At 46.1% G+C, this 16,919-nt stretch overlaps 1 pseudogene; it reads left to right on the forward strand.

The window, feature by feature from the left end:
* Window positions 1–15,834: 15,834 nt before the first annotated feature.
* LOC118613437 lies at window positions 15,835–15,953 on the forward strand (annotated as a pseudogene).
* Window positions 15,954–16,919: the final 966 nt, after the last annotated feature.

Consider the following 16,919-nt stretch of genomic DNA (forward strand, 5'->3'; position numbering starts at 1 on the left):
GCGGAGCCCTGGTTAGCCCTGCCCTCTCTTTAAATCCATGCAGACCCCAGAGTCCAACAAAACACAACTCAAAATCATCCCTTCGTCAACGGTCTGAGCTCAGCTGACTGATTCCTCCTCAGAAATCCTTGGCTGAAATTTTTGCCCAAGTCTGGGTGGCCTGGTTATATGATCATCCAGGGGACAGCTGACCAGAACATCCTGTATATCCGGGGGGTGGAGTTCTGCTATGTGAGTACAAGCCCGTGCTAGGTCCCTAACCAGCCATGAACGTGGCGTGGATGTGGAACCGCTCTAGGCCCCAAGTTCCTCCATGTCTGAGGGGGGAGGGGGGAGGAGGGATCACTCCTCAGGATCATTCCAAAATTACAGGCAACAAATATAAAATCCCAGGATATAGTGGCTATTCACGAATGTGTTCTCCATCACGAGATTTCTTTTAGAAATGCTTCCTCGCAGGTGGTGGTTGCTGCCCCTTCTCCGCATCTCCTCCCTGCTGGGGGAGAGACCCGGAGGTGCCGTCTGGCAGCGGGTCACGCTGCTCTCTCAAGGCCGTCGGTGGCGAGGAGGCAGACGTCACCAGGATGGCCAGGCACCTGGACGCCAAACCCCTCCAGTTTCAGCTCCCGTCGCCTCTCTGAAGACACAGAGAAGTAGAGGATGCTCACGCCGTGGACAGCAACCAGGGACGCTTTCCGGAGGAAGCAGTGAGCAGCCAGCGTCAGCGGTCCTGATTGCAGCAGCCGGAGTGGTTCGCAGAGCCTCGCTTAGTTATCCTCCTGCTGAAACCGATATTCGTTTCGACCCCCCATGAGGCAGGTGCGGGGTGTCACTCATTTGTGCTGCGGGTACGGTGCCTGGCGTGGGGCTCAGCCTAGGGTCAGGGGCCGGTAAACGATGCAATGATTAAATGTGGGACTTAATAAACGAACGAGTTCCTTGGATATTGGGGAGGGGGACCCTTGATCACTTAGCCTGTTCCTTTGTGTAGGACGAGGATGGAAACAGAAGGAAAAATCAGGGGACCCTGATTGGAGAGGCTTCTGAAAAGGAAAAATGGCATCCAGCGAAAGCCAGCGCTGGTCGCAGCCCAGAGCCGCCCAACTGTGAACAGACCGATTGTCCAACTCCGCGGCTGTCGGCGCCAATCGGCGGTGCCGGAGCCGCCAGGCCTCCCGGGCCCGGTGTCAGGGCCCACGCTGCTGCCGGGAGCAGTCATGCGTGCGCCTCGCAACCCAGGCCGCGCGGAGCCCTGCCAACCTGCCTTCCGCTGCTGCGGCCAAGTCGCTCCATCCAGCAACTCTCCAGCAGACCTCTGTCCCTCTCTGACATTTGCGGGATGGCGGGTCCCCACCCACGGCGAGCAGTTTCAAAGAAAACTGCAAAGGCCATTCCTTTTCTTTGGGCTGAGGGAGTCCCCCACCGCGTCGGGCTGCTAGCGGGCTATCGACGCGTCTGAGTTATCACCCGTTTCTGTGCGTGGGTTCTTCTCTGCAGGCTGCGTCCTCTCCCTCGGGGACACCACGCAGACCCGCGCCCAGCCCCAGGACCCCCGCTCACAACCCGGGCGCGCCCGGGGGTGTCAGGCCACCGCATGCGCTGCTGGTGGCGCTGCCCACGCGCTCCCGGGTGAGAAACCCCCAGCTGAGCCGGGGCGGACCTCCCCACTTCCTCCTCACTCAATTTGGTCTGGGGAGTTGGAAACTTAAGGTCAGAAAGCCTTCTGAGCTGTGGGACCAGTTCATATATCAGCCCGTCCTACGTCTGTGTGTGTGTGGGGGGGGGGCGGTTCCCCTGCTTTTTGGGGCGGCAGAAGCACACTCTGACACCATCCTTAAAGAAGCAAGCAAACCCTCCAGAAGCCACAGGATAATACACATCCTCACCTTCCTTGCAGACATGTGGTCAGTGGTTAAGATCTAACGTCAGACCGTCTGGGGTTCAAATCCTGCCTCTGCAACTTACCAGTTGGGTGACCTTGACCGGGCTGTTATTTTCTCTATACCTCAATTTCCTCACCTGAACAATAGAGATGAACGCAGTGCTCACTGCGCCCGGCGGCTGCGAGAATCGGATGGGTTGACATCTGGCACGCTAGTGCTTAAGCCACGTTAGCTATTATGATGATCCCCAGCTTCTCTCCCTAATCCTTGGTGTTGACTATTTATGGGAAATGCCGCATATTCTGATCTTGGCCTTGCCTCTCACTAGCTGTGTAATCATGGAGAGGACAGAGCTGCCTTTCATTCCAGCTTCCTCATCAGTAAATGCAACACTACTTATGTGTACAAAGTTGCCATATGAGAATCCAGGGAGGCGATGGAAATGCACGAAGCCGCGAGAGGTTGGGGGATGGGCAGTGCCGTCTGCAACAGGTAACTGATCTGCTCTTTCCTTAAAGTCTCCCCTGGGAGAGAGAATCCACAGCTTGCCCCTGGTACGGGCTGATGCTGTGCCTCCTTGACGGTGAATAAGTCCTTCTTTATCCTGCTTTAGTTTCTCAATTTTCGTCCTATGAGGACATGAGTAAAAATTAGTCATCCCCACCCCATAAGACAGGCAAAGAAGAAAGAGCCCAGCCAGCAGGCGAAAGACCTGATTCTGGTCCAGGTGTCCAGGTAAATACCCACGTCCCCGGTGCAAGCTGTTGTGACTTTTCTTGACTAGAGTCTCCTCGTCACTAAAGTGGGGACAATAGCACATTTTTGCTTACTCATTTGCTCAACACCCGTTTATTGTAGCCTCTTCCATCATCTTCCCCGTATGGGGTACAAAGTGTGGGGGAACAGAGCCGATGAGATGCCCATGGAGGCAAGTGAACAGGGCCTGTCCAGCCAAAACCCCGCAGGGCTAACGTCACTGACTTGCTCTACTGAGAAGTCTCAGCTGCTTTTTCCTAAAGCACCAACAAATTAAATTGCTCAGACTACCCATTTATGAGCATCATAAACTCACAATTACAGATGGATGCAAAAAATATACGGGTACCAACAGGTACCAAGGACCGGGGCATTGCCATGTCTCAGATGTTTTGTTTTGTTTTACTCTTTTTTTAAAAAAATAAATTTATTTATTTTAATTAGTTTCAAGTATACAGTACATTGGTTAGTCGTCTATATAGTTCATAAAACGATCCCCCCAATTGCTCCCTCCCTCCCCTGGCCCTCCACGTAGCCAGCATATTAATGCCGACTGCATTCCCTCTGCCACGCTCCCTGTGCCCAACTGTCAACTCCTAATTTGTACTTCTTTCATCCGTTCCTGCTCATTGGTTAATCCCGACAGGTGGACTCTGTGAATGAGGGTTTGAGGGATAGTCCCAGAGAATCTAGAATCCCAGGAAGTCGCCGCATTGCAAGAGATCTCTGGTTTGTGCGCTCCCTCCAGGGCCCTAACCCTTCTGCCGTCGAGAGAAAAACCCAGTCTGGTGTACTTTTTCAGCCCCGCAGAACCTGTGGGGAGTGCCTGTCCCCTTTCTCCTCTGCGGAAGCAGTGTGCGTACATCTTAGATAAAGGGGCGGACGGACGTCTGCAGGATCACCTGGCCACTGGGGTCTTTCCTGAGCCGTGAACTGGGGCGGACGGCTCCCTCACATCATTCCTGCTCCTTACCTTCCCACATCCTAATCACTGAACCAGGCGACACGGGCCATGGTCAGTGCCCCGCCTCCTACCCCCACCAACTCGCTGACCACACCCTGAAGGTGAATTTGGAAAATACCGAGGCTCAGCACACAGAAGAAGTGGGGAGACCTCTTTGCCCAGGACTCCACGTCCAGAGGTCAAGCCTCACGGCAGCTGTTTAACGGGCTGGCAGCAAGCACCTCTCTCGGCCATTTAACTGGGTGGGCCCGTCGTTTGCCAAATGCACAGCGAGCCGGATGCTTCACTAAATGACAGTTGTGAGGAGGAAGACAGGGTACATGTGAGTGAGGATGGTTAGAAAAATGAGTACAAGAAGGAAGGACAGCTACGGCAGGAAGAGCTGTCGGAGGGCAGTCTTTGCGAAAGCAGGTGAAGAAGCGGTCCCCGTCGACGCCGACTGTGACGAGACGGCCTGCCTTCCCTGCACACGGCCACCGCACTGCGCATCGGGGCTTGGTTTCGGTTTCTCAGAAGAACAACTGTGAGTCAGTACTGAGGACGATGAAAATACGTATGCTTCGGCCTGGCGATTGGACCTCTAAGAATATACCCCGGAGAAGTGATGCAGAAGAAAAGGACCAGCTCTACGACCAGAAAAAAATGTAAAAAATATATATATATAAAATATATATACATTAGTTATATATAATACATATGTGTGCGTTTGAATGTGTGAGCATACACATATTTCATACTCGGGTGAAATTATAGCGAGAAATAGAGTCAATCCGAATATCCAGAAATAGTGGCATGACCAAGACTAAGGTATCATTCATGCGACCTGTTCTACGGCCATGTAAAGAGATGAGAATGAGTTTCTGCTAATACATGGAAATCTGTGTATCAATCGCATCATGTGGACAGCACAGAAAACAACACGGTATGTATGCACGGATGTAAAAACGTGTCCACGTACGTCAAGGATAAATGTAGGATTATGAATACAGTGGAAACTTTAACTTTGCTTTTTTCTTCCCCGCCCACCCACCATCGGGCCACCTACCTCCTCCTCCTCCTCCTCCTTTTAATGCCTGTCTCTTTCCCCCTTAGGTTATAAGCACCGAATGCCAGTGGCACGTTTTTGAGTTCTTCCTTGGGCCTTTCTTAGCTCCCTTCTCCGAAGGTCGGTCACCTGTGACAGGGGCCCTGGCATGTCCAGGAGGCCGGACCCCATGTACGCTATTCAGACTCTTTCACAGTGAGTGTGTGAAGGCAGAGAAGGCACACTCCACAGGCCCAGAGTCCAAAATTGCCACTGGCAGCGGGTCTTCGGGCCCCGGGTCCAACAATGGACTCCCTTGGTCCAGCCGCAAAACATTTATAACCTCTCCACGCAGTCCTCTGGCAGAGAAAGCAAACTGTGAGCTCAGGAAGCTAATGACCTTGAAACTATCCATTTATCTTGGCCTTTCTCCTCTGTGTGAGATGCCATGAAAAGTGCCAGTCTCTCTCTCCCTCTCCCTCTGAAGACGGATGCGTGCAGCCAGGAGCCACGCACGCCTCACCTTTGCTTCTCTTCTCGGGCCAGGCCTGGGATTGGAACACCAAAGGGAACCAGAGGGAGAAGGACATCATCCTTGATCATCCAAACTGCCTTCCTGAATCTTCCATGCAGGGGAGAGAGCTCACCTGGGTTCTGCTCCGAAGCCTAATTCTCGTCGGCGTCTCCATAAATCTTCATAAATAGACAAGGCTGGTTCCTAACGAACCTCCCGCTTGGAGCCAGAGGCTGGTGACGACTCTCCCAACTCGAGCTGCGCTGGCAGCCAGTGGGGGACAACGCAGCTCCCAGCGCCCCCCGCCCTCCCGCCGAGAGGAGAAGGGCAGCCGCCCTGAGGAATTCGAGCATTTGAAATCAATAGTTCTTCTCGGTTGCCCAGCATCTGCTTCAGTGGCTGCCCTCACCCTGGCACAGGGACATCAGCGCCCCGCTGGGCCCAGCTGAAGCCAAGAGCTGGCACCGCGAGACTCCCCTTTGTTTACGGTGCAGGCCACTTGGGTGCGAGACGCATCCTCCTCTCCTTTTGCCTACGACACTCAATTAGATTTGGGTTAAACAACAAATTCGTGGGCTGTGGCTGGGCTGAGAAGGCAACGCATCTCCAGCCCGGAATACGAACAAACAAACAAAGACCAAAATCAATGAAGAACAACGAAACGCGCGTGCGCTCGAAAAAGGCAAAGACGGTTTTAGAACCAGGAAGGCTCTCTCCCCATTAAGGGCGTCTTTCATTTCGTGAAATCCCTTTCATCTTCCATTTTTGAGATCTCCGTTTTCTTGATAATGGATCTTTTTTCTTTATCTTCCACCAAAGCTTTATTTCTCTTCTTTAGCTCGATTGTACCAGGGCCATGTATGTTTGCCCGTGTCAAAGCATGCCAAAGCTCCTCGTCAGTATCCAATGCCTTCGGGGCGGGGGGTGGGGTGCGCAGTGCAAAGGAAGGGCATTTGGGAGAACATCTTGAGAAGGAAGGAAGGAAGGAAGGAAGGAAGGAAGGAAGGAAGGAAGGAAGGAAGGAAGGAAGGAAGAGAATTAAGAGCTAATGTAATCACCTCCCACTCAAATTGCTTAGTTGAGTCTCCTTCTTTTTAGGTTGCTTTTTTGTTTTTTTTCCCAAGTCTGGCTTTAAGCGTAAAAATATATTATTTTCAGGTAAAGCCACAATCACATTTAAAATTCCCAGCCTGCCTCGGGTACATAAAAAGGTAGGTTAGTTTGTTTGCTGCTGTATTAATGTGTGAAATGGCCAAATCAATCCTTCCGTATGATGTCTGAATAGGTTATTATAAGGTGCTTAGAGATTTGGCAGGCTAAACCCCATCTTTCTTTCAAGATGTTAAGAAAATAAATGTAAATGCAGGCAACACTGCGTGTGGGGCATCTGCTGTCCAACTCTGCAATTTGAATGTCAGTATATTTAGGAAAAATCAGCCACAGGGACAAGGGCACAAGACTCACGCTGGAGCGGATCCTTCTTCTGAAGCTCCATTTAGCTGCCGCTGATCCTGAGGGACTTGGGCCTGGCTGGCATTCCAGTTTTCAACCCTGTGTTTTAGTTAAGACCTTTTTTTTTTTTTGTCTTCTAGCAAAAAGCAACTTGACCTAGTTTGAACCAAGAGGGGAATTTATTAAAACATTCCTGGGGCATCTCACAGAACCCCAAGGCAATGAGACTTCTCAAGGAGCGTGAAATAGGACCTGGGGGGAAAAAATGGCGATCCAGCTTACTCTTGCTCTGTTTTCCTGTTTATTCCTTACTCTGCCTTTTCGGTCTTCTCTGAAGGTTGGCTTGCTCTGCTGCTGCTTTCCCACGGGGGAGGCAGTCAGTCCAACTTCTGAGTTTTAAAATGTTCCTTCATTCCATCCCACACAGAGGAAATAGCCACATTTGCGCTAAAATGTTACCGTCACGTGGCTATCACACTGGCACCCTTTCTTCATTTGCACTGCTTGTCCATTTTCTTTGTTCTTTTATCGAAGCAGCCTGTTCTTGTTCTGTGAATCCCGTACACTTTATATTTCACGTAGGATGCTAATTAAATGTCTGTGTCAGGTATTTATTTGATTTTCAATGTTCTCTTGTATTCCTTTAATGATCTCCTTTCTTCAGGGTCGGTTTATTGTGTTTCATTCTGTGTCGTCTGGTTTTCGTGCTACTTGAGTCATTTCGAGGTCTCCTTAACTTTGCTTGTCTGTTTGGATGGGAGAGCGGCTTGGTTGGTTTCTAGGTCGCTGAGTGGCTTTTCTTTGTTGTTGCACATATATATCTGTTTTCCTGCTCTTCCATAAATAGAATGATCGGGAAATTTCTAGATGTGAGCAGGGTTCAACATTTGACAAACTTCACTTCAGAATAAGCAAAGGAGGAGTTGGTAAGGTGGGGTACCAGGCTGGGGGCCAGGAGGGTCTTTAAATGTGGGAACAGAGGGGTCTTTAACCAGAATCAGTGACATCAACCCAGCCACCCTAATTCTCTTTAGGACGAGCCCCCTTTTGTCTTGCCTGTACGTAAAGAACTGGGCTGCCTTCCCAGGGATGATGGAGAAGACATGGGGGAGAAGCATGGACAAGGAGGGGGTGCAGTCGCATAACAAGGAAAACCTGGTACCCACCAGCTGAGCGCGAGCACTTCCAGCTCTGCGGGGCCAGCCTCCTAGGGCCTCTGGGCTCAAGCATCTTCACTCTTTGTTGTCTGTCAATAGGCTTCCAAACTCCCTTCGTACTCCAGAGATTTGTTGAAATATTTTGTCTGCTGATGGTTCTCTTCATATCTGCGGATCTTTTCTTACAAATGTCTTTGGCATCTCAGGAGGGAGTCGAATTAAATACTTCGCTCGTTCTTCCGTCTTGAACAGGGAAGTTCTGAGTCCTCATTTCAAATTCTGAGAGGGAGAGAGTCTGACGGGTCCACCTCAGATGATGTGGTCTCCCCTGTTTCAATAAACGGGATGGAAAGAACTTACGGAAGGACTAATTCTTGTTGGAGCTGGCAACACTAGCCAAGGCAGCCATTGCATTAATTTTAAGGATCTGGATATTCGTTGTGATATCTGTGGACTGCCTCTTTTTTCTGTGCCTCATTCTAACAGAGCACAGTCCCGTGTAACTCTCTCGTGGTATCTTAAAGCAGGACTAGGTCCAGTGTGAGCTGGTAAATGTACAATAACTGGCTCTCGGGGGCGGGGGCAATTTCTGATATACAGCATTTTCAGATTTCTGTGGTGTAAATTCTCCCACCATGGCTGATTTTAAAATATTTTTATGACATCGTTGAACACGAAGTTGGAAAGAAATGCACAAATTCGACTCGTGCAAGTGTGTGCAACCCGCCTCCAGCATATCACGGGCCGGGTGAAAACCCATCGTACAGTCCTAGGTAAATCACAATCAACCAACAAAATTGGTTAAATCCATTAAGATTCTTTGGTTACAAGAAACAGAACCCAAACACAGATGAAGCAAAGAGAGAGAGAGAGAGAGAGAGAGAGAGAGAGAGAGAGAGAGAGAGAGAGAGAGAGAGAGAATTATTGGGAAGAGCCCGGGATGTATCAGTGCAAGGCAGAGCTGAAAAGCCCGGGACTTGGGAAGCACCAAAGTTGCTAAGATGACAGAAGCGGCATTTTGGGGGCGTTTCTCTCAGAGTTCTACCATTTTGTGACTTGACTCCTATTCCCAGTTTCCGACTCTGGTTGAAAGTCCTGAGAGAGACTCCAATAGCCTTCAAGTTAGGTGCCCTCGCCTGCTGAAATGTAGCGCTAACCTGAGGTAAGCGACGTTTAGCGAAAGCATATGGCTTCCGGGGTGTAGCAATTGCTACATACTTTGCAGAGTTCCGTGCAAAATGAAAACGCAGGGTCCCTTGTTCAAAAATTACGAAGAATTTCAAGATGCTACAGCAGAGCATTAAACCAAGAGGAAGGCCCTTCTAAGCTCAGGCCAAGTGAGTCCGCAGAGGTCATTCGCCCATGAACCTGGCCCTGGCTGGGGGCTCACTTCTGTGGCCAAATTGTGACTCTGTCAACACACCTGGGGGTGGTTGTAAGGCGTTTATGGAGAGGCCATGTGGCAAGGCACTGAGGCTTGCCAACCACCACATGAGTGAGCGGAAGTGGACGACCCCCTCTTCCTATCCGCACCCCACCTCCACAAGCCTTCAGATGGCACTGCAGCCCTGGATGACACCTTCAGCCTCCTGGAACCTTGAAGCAAGAACACCTAGCTACTCTACGCCCAGGTTTCTGACACACAGAAACTACAAGATAATAAATGTTTGTTGTTTTAAGCCACAAAGTTTTTGAAGGTTACCCTGCAGAAGATAAATGAAATAGCATTATTCATCACTTTTGACCTACTGAAATGTATCGTGATTTACAGATGGGCAGTTCAGTGAGTCTATAGTTTATATCATCTAGTTTTAACTGAATTCATACTCACAAAAAAATGGGCAAGTGGTTTTAAAAGATTTCTGTGAAGAAACTGGAGATTAAAATTAATGCCGATAATGCAAACAAACTGACCCCAAGAAAATGGCTCTTTATTAAACACACTGTTAAGGAAAAAAAATGACAATGACTAATCAGATCTGTCAAAAAAGTGAACATTGTTGAAATATGGATTTACATCCACTTGAAATAGTAGCACATGTATGAAAATTATAAATAAGTAAATATTCACATATTTGTGTATGCTTAAAAAGACTTCACCGATGGGTTTCATAACCTAAAAAATTGGAGATTGCTGTGTCTGTGCGTGGAATGAGGGTAGTGGAGCGCCCCCAGACCCCTGTTCTGAGGGCCCCTGGTTACCACACCACCACTGCAAGAGAGAGCAGTGTTCAGGCAGCCCAGGTGCAGCCTGGAGCGGTAGTTGGAGATGAGAGGCCACTTAAAGTAATCAAGAGACCTAGAAGCATTTCATGACAATGGGACTAGACTCCCCCATAGTCACCGCGATGGAGACTCATTATTCTTATTTGGATATTAAAGGAAAGAGTGATTCCAGAAGACCGGATATTTGAGGGAACACTCAAATTATACATACAATTAAAAAAAAATTTTTCGGTGTGATATATAATACTCGTTCAGAAAAAAAATTTAAATATATCTGTACGATTTAAGAAATAGTAATAAAGTGCCTCTGTTGTAACTGAGACTGTCACCAGCAGGCTAGAAGCTCCTCAGGTACCTTCCCCAGTCACGTCCCTCTCCCTCTACCCTAGAAGAGACTGTTCTGACTTTTCTAATCCTTACCTGGATGAACTTGATAGTTTACCTCATCAATATGTCTCCATAAATAATATAGTTTGGTTTTACCTGTTTTTAAATTTTATGTGAATGGAAATTATACCCTATGTGTTCTTTCATCCTATACCTTTTGTTAAACCCTAGATGACAGTCACGTGTGCTGCAAATAGAGGCATCTATTTCTGTTGATAAGTGGTCTTCTTGGGATTAATACCCCAATTTGTTTATCCATTCTTTGTGGAAGAATGTTTGGCTTGTTTCCGGTTTTGAGTTATTAAAAGCAAGTCTGCTGTAAACATTTTAGTACACGCATCCTGGTGTACACACACGTGAGTTTCTCTAGGACTTATGCAGCAGTAGAAACACTGAGTTATAAGCTGTGTACAGCTTCAACTGTATTGGACAATGCCACACTGGTTTCCAAAGCAGTTATACTAATTCATACCTCCCCCTCCCCCTCCTCGAAGTGTATGAGACTTCTCACTATTACATATCTTTGCAAATATATGATATTGTAAACTTTTTCATTTTTGCCAGACTGTGGTACGTGTACGTTAGTACTTTGTAGTTTTTTTGGTTGTTTGTTTTTGTTTTTAGGCAAGGCAACCCTTGGTTGACATCACAGATTGCAAGCACCCTGTCATCTTAGAATTCCTTATTTTTTTTATTTTTTATGCCTACAGCACCTGGTCTTCCTAGGTGGTCTCTCATCCAGCTACGAACCAAGCCCAACCCTGCTTAGCTTCCAAGATCAGACGGGATCGGCCTTGGTCAGGGTAGCTCATCATAGTTTTAATTTGCATTTACCTCATTACTAATAAAATTCTTTTACACATATATATTGGTCATTTGGATTTCTTCTTTGGTAATTTATTAGACTTCATCCATTTTTCTATTGGATTGAGTTTTTCTTATTGATAGAGAATAGTTTTTTAATAGTCTCTATTTATTGTCAGTTAATATTACAAACACTATAACATAACATTCATATTTTCTTCCATCCTACAGTTTTACTCTTTATTATTTTTATGGTATCCTTCGGCGAACACAAAATTTTAATTTTAAAGTAGTCAATTTCAAACATCTTTCATTTCTGAATCTTGTTTTAAAAAATATTGCTTATATTTTTATATGAACATATTGTATATTATCATCCAAAATCTTATAGCTTTACCTTACACACTTAGATCTATAATCTACCTGAAACCCATCCCTGAAAAAGTATTTCTTCCCTCACTGATCTGTCATGTACCAAATATCAAGTGTCCACACATACACACATCCTTTCTCTGTTCTCTCTGTTCTGCTCCATTGATCCATTAGTCTGTCTCCGTGCTAATAATACCGCACTGTCTCTACTATGACTCAAAACAAATCTGGTAGAGAAAGGCCCCCTATTTCAATGTTTGTCTTCAAGAGAGTCGGATATTCTTAAAATTCATCCTATTCTACAAAGAACTTGCTGTGATTTTGACTAGAATTAAGACTATGTGGAGTCCACAAATCAATTTGAGAAAATTAGAATCTTTCCAGTATTGGGTCTTCCCATCCATGAATATGGTATATTTCTCAATGCATTTAGATTTTACTTAATATCTGTCAGTACAATTTAAGAATTTTGTCCATCGAGGTCTTGCATATCTTTAAATATATATTTATTAACTGTTCCAGTGTTAATATATTTCGTTGCTCATTTCTAGGAATACTACTGGGTTTTATATGTCGCTATTGTACCCAGCTAACTTTGTAAAGTCCCTTATTAATTCTGATAATTTATTTGTAGGTTATTTTGCATTTTCTCTATGAACATATTCTTACCTTTCCACCCCCCTTCCTTGCTTTAGTGCACTTTCTAGGGCCTCTAGTATAACATTCAATGTTATAATTTTTATGCAAGAATCTTAAACCTGTGTTTAAGATACTGTAAACTCAATGAGGAATGAGTCTCTGCACAAAAGGGGTGTTCGATTAGCATTTGTTGAGTGAATAATTGAATGAATGAGCTATTCCATTATCCAGGAGGCTAGACATGACAGAAATCATGGAGGCAAGAGACAAATTGAAAAGGTAGGTTAGGAATAAAAATCAGAACCTACAGGACAAAATATACACCAGATGAAGATGCAGAGTGCGTAGATTAGCCTAGTAGATGGACCTAAGCTGGAGAAAGAGGGAGAATAATTTTCTCATGCCTCAGGCACAGTGCCAGACACTGTGAATTAATAACTCTCCTCCCCAAAACAAATTCCTTTTTTCTTAGGAGTGTGTTATTGTGCTTCTATTACTCGTGTCTCAAAGCCCAAATCGGATATGATCTGCTCCTGCCCGCCTCTCCAGCCTGGCCTTAAGACACTCTTACGTAGGTGAGACACTCGTATTCACCTCGTTATGTCTCAGTCTCTCCTGCTTCTTTTCAGTTTCTGGCAAAGTTCGTGCTTCTCCTGTTAGTGTTTTGCACATCTTCTTCCTAGAATGCTTTTTCCACCCTCCCTCCTCCTGGCTGGCCTCTCCCACCAACCTGCTCGGCGTCACTTCCTCAAAGAAGCCTATCCTTGTTCTCACCACATAGCTTAGCTCCCTGCAAAGTATATTCTTAAAGCTCCTATGCTTTCCCTTGAAGCTCCAACCAAAACGAAAAATGAATTCTTGTGCTTTTTGTTTGTTCATTTCCTATCAATTTTATTTTATTTTATTTTTGTTTTGTTTACTTAAAAATTTTTTAAAATCATTTTTTATTTTTTAATTACAGTTGACATGATATTATATATTACTTTCAGGTCTATAACATAGTAATTAGACATTTATGTAACTTAAGAAGTGATCATCCCGATAAGTCTAGTGCCCATTTGACACCATACAGAGTTATTACCACATTATTGACTGTATTCTTTACGTTATACTTTACATTCTTATGACTATTTCGTAACTACCAATTAGTACCTCTTAACCCCTCCCTGCCCTTCTCCCATCCCCTCACCCCCCTTCCCTTATCTGGCCACCATTAAAATGTTCTCTGTATCTGTGAGTCCGTTTCTGTTTTATTTGTTCATTTATTCTATTTTTTGGATTCCACATATAAGTGAAATCGTATGGTATTTGTCTTTCTCTGTATTTCACTTAGCATAATACCTTCTAGGTCCATCCATGTTGTTGCAGATGGCAAGATTTCATTCTTTTTTTATAGCTGGGTAATGTTCCATTTTAGATAGATAGATAGATAGATAGATAGATAGATAGATAGATAGATAGATAGACAGACAGACACCCAGGTGGCCTCCATATTTTGGCTATTGTAAATAATGCTGCAATGAACATGCAGATGCACATGTCTTTTTGAATTAGTATTTTGGGTTTCTTTGGATAAATACCCAGAGGTGGGATTACTGGGTGCTTCTTTATCTCTTGCTATAGCCTTTGTTTTAAAGTCTATTTTGTCTGGTATAAGTACTGCTATCGGCTTTTTTTTTTTTAATTTCGTGAGATATCTTTTTCCATCCTTTTACTTTCGGTCTATATATGTCTTTCGATCTGAAGTGAGTCTCATGTAGGCAGCATGTGTAAGGGTCTTGTTTTCTTATCCATTCAGGCACCCTAGTCTTTTGATTGGAGCATTTAATCCATTTATATTTAAAGTAATTGTTAATAAATATATAGGTATTGCCATTGGTTATTCATATTTTTAATCTTTTTTCTTCTTCTTAAAGAAGCCCCTTTAACATTTCTTATAATAATTCCTGTTGTTTTTGATTAATGTCTCCCGACTAGATTGTAAACGCCGAAAGCTTGGTGCCTGCACCTAGCTCGTGCACTGCCGGAACCCACCGCCCCGCCCCGCAGCACCTGGCATGCACAGCTGGGCGCCCGTTACTCCCCAGCTGCCGACCGTAGATCTCTGCTGTTGATCCTCCTTCACGCTTCCAACCCTGAGTCTTTCCCGTTGCTCCCAGGTGCTCCCAGATGCTCCTCGTCGCTCCCTGTGTCCTCACAGCCCTGTGTCCCTAATGCTATCGCGCCACTTAACCACGCTGGACCCTGTTGACTTCCCCCGCTAGACTGTGGTCTTCTAAAATGCACCTTTATGCTCTCAGCACCTGCTCAGGTGCCAGACACAGAGCAGGTGAGTGAATGAATAAATGCAGATGAATAATAAATACCGAATGAATTGCCTATGTGTGCACAACGACTATTCTAGAGTTTCTTACCGCAGGGCAGCCTCTTAAATAAAGCTAACTAATTGCAAGTTCTTTATGATTGTTTAGTAATTAATCTCCCTTTGAGATGCTCTAAGGTAGAAACATCTTAGACTGAGTTGTGGACAGCAGCGAATGCCGTTACAGGGAGGGTGTGATGGAGTGTATGCCTGTGTGGATGTGTATGTAATAGAATACATGTATTTTTTTTTCCTTTCTAAAAAAACTTTCAAAAATAAAGAAAATGTCAAAGCCTTTTAAAGGGCGCGATCACGCTGAGTAATACAACCCTTCCTTGGTTTTTACATTAGTTCAGTATGAGATGTTTTTATGGCTCTTGCTAAAAATAAAAGACATTTCAGAGTTTCTCAGTAAATGAAGCCCTGCAGACTTTTCAGTGGCGTTGTTTCCCCTTAAAATTAATATAATTAATTAAAATCCAATGTTAGTCTGATTTACAATCTGTGAGTCAATGAGTCACAGAATCTTATGCTAATAGGGCAATTCAGCTTTCTGAGCCCTTGACAAAATACTGGGTCCCAGAGAAGGGACAAGCAAAACAGGGTGACAGAGAGCCGGAGAGAGAGGCCTGTTTAACCTGGCCGTGGCATGTCTATATTGTGTTTGGAACAGTGTGTTTTTATTGTGTCTGAGGATAATTTGGAAAGACAACTGCTTTTATCAAGTGCAAGAAATCAGTTTAACTGAATTTAAATGTAATTACAAGAGCAGCTGGTGAAGGCTAATTTCTGTTCAGCCTGGTTTCTCAGGATCTGTACCCCATTCTGTTCCCGGGGAAGGGATCAGGTTTTAAGCTTAACATCATGGATGCCAGTCTTCCAGGCTGGTCTTGGCCTGCGGTCAGTGCTAGGAGCCACCCAGGTGACTTCCCGGTCACTCACTTTTACTCTCACTCACTCCTCCTCCTTCCTTTCACCAGGTATGAGCGTCATGTCAACATTACTTTGAAAGGCTCCAACTCTTCTAGGGTCCCTTCTGATGGGATCTGTGTCTGGATGGCACCTGATTGGGTACCCAGGGTTCTTAGCTGCTACTCCTGGTTGAGGATGGTGGATCCCATGTGATAAGGAAAATTGTTCACTTTGAGAACAGGGAAGTTGTGAAATGTCGCATACCTGGGCCAGGTTGCTTACTTTATAGATGGAGAGCAAGACCCTGAGAGGGAGGTAGTCTGACTGTCAGACGGCTGTTTCTTCCACCAGCACCAACATAACCACACCTCACACGTGTCTGGTCGATGGCCATGCCACCCTGAACAAGCCCGAGCCCATCTGATCTCAGATGCTAAGCAGGGTTGGGCCTGGTGAGTACTTGGATGGGAGACCACCTAGGACGATCAGGTGCTGTAGGCGTAAAAAAAATGTAATAATAAAGTAAAAATAAAATTTAAAAACTAAAAATAATAATCAGGGATTGTAGGATTGTAAGCTAACAAGGTCCTTGCAATCTGTGAGGTCAATCAAGGGTTGCCTTACCTAAAAAAAAAGAAAAAAGTCTGGGCCATTCTTTCCACGTAACATTAAGAGTCCCCCACCCCGATTCAGACCGGTACTCAAGTCGTGAGGATCCCCTCGCATGTGCTGAGCTGTACGTACCAGTGGCCAGTGTTCGGGCCTTTTCATTTGACCCTCCCAGGATTTCCTGCCTTTGGGTCAAGGTTTCACCTTTCTTAAAATATCAACCCTTCTGCGGTGTGTAAGGCTTCTCCATCATGTACACCCCGGTACAAAGGAATGTATAAAATTACTTATAGGAGAAGAGATGTTCCTAGGGAAGAGGGAAGAAAGAGGTAAGGAAACCAGACAGCCGGGGCAACTTTGGAAGAAAGATGGGCAGGGACCCGGCCCACTCCCCATGCCATGTCGAGTTGTGCTCAGAGCACCCGAGCTGCCCGTGAAGCCACAGCCTCCCGGGGTCACCTGGCTCTGGGTCTGAACTGTGACTCTGCCCAGCTTGGGTGTCCTTTCTCGTGGGCAACCTTCCTGGAGCCTCCACATGTTTGAGACGCTGCGTGACGATTCTGGGCTTATCTCTCAGAGAGCACCCAGACCAGGGTGTCCAACCTCAGGCCCCAAGGGGCCCAAAGAGGTTATTGAGTTCCCCATTGCTCAAAATATGGTCCTCCAACCAGTAGCACGCACCCCGAGTTTCCCAGTAAGTGTCAGACTGCCAGACACCTTCGGGCGGAAGCTGACATGACCTGGGGCAGGGCTCTGAGCTCTAACAGAAGTTGCCTGGCCGGAGAACATTCTCCAAGGCCATCACCTGGCTGGCCCTGTCTTTGCCCTCACCCCGCCTTGTCTGTGCGTCTGTCCTTC

Source organism: Rousettus aegyptiacus, unplaced genomic scaffold, assembly GCF_014176215.1.
Source record: "Rousettus aegyptiacus isolate mRouAeg1 unplaced genomic scaffold, mRouAeg1.p scaffold_m13_p_18, whole genome shotgun sequence".
Taxonomy (NCBI): domain Eukaryota; kingdom Metazoa; phylum Chordata; class Mammalia; order Chiroptera; family Pteropodidae; genus Rousettus; species Rousettus aegyptiacus.